Source organism: Parus major, chromosome 4 (assembly GCF_001522545.3).
Source record: "Parus major isolate Abel chromosome 4, Parus_major1.1, whole genome shotgun sequence".
Taxonomy (NCBI): domain Eukaryota; kingdom Metazoa; phylum Chordata; class Aves; order Passeriformes; family Paridae; genus Parus; species Parus major.
Window position 1 is genome coordinate 19,273,730 of NC_031771.1, and position 3,504 is coordinate 19,277,233.

The 3,504-nt window shown below is 38.3% G+C and overlaps 1 long non-coding RNA gene across 1 annotated transcript; it reads left to right on the forward strand.

Moving 5' to 3' along the window:
* Positions 1 to 2,265: 2,265 nt before the first annotated feature.
* Positions 2,266 to 2,855, forward strand: LOC107203616. The gene is made up of 2 exons (XR_004497188.1): positions 2,266 to 2,447; positions 2,539 to 2,855. It is a non-coding gene; the product is annotated as an uncharacterized LOC107203616 (long non-coding RNA).
* Positions 2,856 to 3,504: the final 649 nt, after the last annotated feature.

The following is a 3,504-nucleotide window of genomic DNA, read 5'->3' on the forward strand; positions in this document are numbered from 1 at the left end:
AATTGAGATTGGTTTTAAATGAGACTTTACATATCATGAGAAGTCAGAGGCTGAATATGTGGGCTGGGTGATGGACTCAGGTATTTGGGTGCCTTCCTTTGAAGAAACAATCCTGGTGCATGCACACTGTACTTAGCATCCAATTATTTATGCCAAAATATATGAAATTTGGCTGTCCTTGAGTATCTGATCATGCCTAGCACAATGTCAGGACTGAGAGGGTACATGGAAAGGGAAAACATTGCAATGGGAAGGGAAAGATGGTGGAGCTGTTAAACCAGTAGGCTCCTGGATTCTTACATTCTTCCTGAGAGCTTTTTAGGATTTGGGAGTTACAAAGAAGGAGTTAATTTAAGGTCTTTAAAAAGTTTCCTGAAAGTCCAATAAGTCCTTTCATAGTAAAGCTATTCTATATTTAGGACCAGTGATATACTTCACTCTTTAGATGTATGAAACATTGAGTTGAACAGCATATTTTGTAAAAGCCTGCCTATCCTACATCTTTTATACATCTTGACTAGATTCTTGACTGAGTCTGTGTGGAGTAGTTTTTTTTAATTACTGATCAAAAATATGTCCAACCTGATAGAAAATGTGTAGAGGAGGGAAAAAACCCTATTTTATTTCCCTTTTCTCTCCACAGACCCCTGTTAAAAATATTAAATTAATGCAGTACAGGCTTCTTACTGTCTGACAAAAAGTCAGCTGTGAATTCAATTCAGTGAAGATTTAGTGATCAATTGTACTATTGGAAAAACAAATGTTTAAAATCAGGAGACCATGTATGTATTATTTAAATGTGGAAACTACTTATTTTGATGTGCAAATTACTACCACCTGGAAGTTGAGCACCATTGTTTTTAAACAAGATATATTAATAAAATTGCTAAATATCTTTAAAATCTGATCATATACTTAGAAATTGAATATGGGTTTAGAATTTTCTGCTAATAATTTAGAGTTGTTAATGCATAATATAGAGTGGTTTTTGTTCAGAGAACAGTTTCTAATGTTTCTTGTTTGCTTGAAGAGAGAAGCACTTTTCCCACCTAGTCTTCTGAAATCAATTTCACATTTCTAAAACAAACTGATGCGCTTTTTATTCCTGGAGCATACAAAGACACTAAAAATTCAACAATGTCTTTTCTGGCAAGGCAGGAGCATATTAGTCAGAACAAGAGTTTAAAACCTTCAACCTATAGCTTTCAACCTGCAACTTAACAGCTCTCTTTTGGTGCAAGACCAGGGTATTTGATTCCTTCCCAGTGACCCTAGGAGTTGAAAGGTTGGCCCTGCTTCCTTTGTGTGATTTCAGATCCATGTCAGACTTGAAATCAAGCTTCACAGCCAGTACAGCCAAAAAGGCTTTTCATCACAACACTGGAGAAAAAAACAGTGCTCCAATGAGATCAAAACTTTAAAAGGCCTCCCTGTGTGGTCTGGGCGCAGTAGCCAAGCAATCCTAGCCAGATCTCCAGCATCACAGTCCATTATTCTCAGCAAATTATTTCCTGCTGACAAGATGCCCCTTTGCTTCTCTGTGTGTTGTAAACAATTGCTAGTTAATACAGAGATTAATTACTGCCTCTTTATTTTTGGGCACCCATGGGCATAAAAGACCAACTGCATTCTTGTAGAAGATACTCTCATTAGTGTCACCTTAGTATTATTGATCATTCTGACATCAGTCTTCTGTAACCTTTGATCCCACATGCTTGGGGCATGTCAGGTTGATAAACCTAAATCGAAAGCACCACCAGCACACACTCTTATTTTTCCAGATAAGATTTTGAAAAACTTGTGAGTGAAAAGTTCTTCATCCTCCCTAGCTTTCTGCAATTCTGGGTCCCAAGAGTCTTGCTTGACTTCCACAAATGCAATAGATTCACATATTCAAACATAACCTGAGCACTGCTAACGATGACTAAGTATTGGAAATAATTAAAAATTTCTCATGCAATACTGGAATCATTACCTTTTATTTCCATGGAAGCTTTTTGATGAATAGTAATCAAGATTGGCTGGCTGACAGAGACAGAAGCAGTCTGTTACTGCAATACATCAGCAGTCTTACTCATGACACTTGCATGCATTATTTAAGTATTTGCAGTAAAATTACTTCTCAAAACTCTAATCTGGTGATGAGTACAGCAAGTTTGGGTGGCTCTAGACTACAATTTTTTCTGATATTAACTGCTAAGCTTATAGTGCACCTGGTTACTTCTTGGTTAGTCAACATGGACTTTGTTTAAAAAAGAAGAAATACTAAAAGCCAGGTAGTCCAGTGGCCAGTCCCTGTTTTTTTTTGCAGAAAGATAGAATGATCTGCAAGGAAAAAGTACTTGTGGCCTCATAAAAACAGCAGGTCCATTACATGAACCACACATGTTCCCTGCTTTATGTACTCTGTGAAAACTCAACAGGTGGCATTAGTACTATGGCTAGTGGTAAGTTTCATTTCTCTGAAAAATTTTAAATGCAAAACTTGGACTTGTGTCCTTTAATTTACATTAGACTTTACTATTATGCTTATTGTAGGGATGGATACTCCCCCTCTACTCATCCCTAGTGAGGCACATCTGGAATGCTCTGTCCTATTCTGGGCTCCTCGGGACAAGAGAGACATGGAGCCCCTGGAGCAGGTACAGTGAAGGGTGACAAAGATGATGAAGGGGCTGAAGCATTTTTCCTGTGTGGACAGGCTGAGGGAACTGTTCAGCCTGAAGAAGAGGTGACTTGGAGGGGACCTTACCAATGCCTATGGAAAATGTAATGTGAAAATGTAAATGCATATTGTTGATAATGCATAAATTTTATGATCTTGTAAATAGGAATTAAAAAGTCAAAGAACTTGAGATTGGACAATCTTTTCCTCTGACTGATAAAAAAATTTAACATTTAAAAAAGCTTCTTCTCCTGACACTTTGTAAGGACTAGATTTAGGATTACTCTGCCCAGGACATGTGCTGTTGCTCTTGGAGAGTGTCAACATCCCAACCTCAGGCTGTGCGAGACTCTCTGCTGTAGGGACTGCTTCTTTCTTCATCAGCATCTGACTTAATGAACAGCAGGCAGAGTTCTATGGAATACCCAATTTGTAAGGAAAAAACATTTTGAAAAAGCATCTAAATCACAGGCTGGTTTCCTCAAAACTTTCAATCTCTGGATGACCCCATTCTGCTTTTGATCTGCTCCTCTGCCTCCCCAGTGCAATGTCTCTGCTTCCTCAGAAGCAGATCCCTGGCTGTACACAACTACACAATATGTGACAACATGAACCAGTTGGAGAATTCCCCAGCAGTGAAATCAGCCTCAAACACCTCCTTCCTCCTGCATAGCTTTGGGGGATTCATGATGCTCCAGGGAAGCTATGTAAGCATAGAGAAGGGTTCTAGTTATGGAACTAATTAACAATTATATATATGTGTGTATTTCCTTTTTATAGCTACTGTCATTTGGATGACTGCCTGCTTGTGTATTGTATCTTTGCAGAAAGAGGAAAAA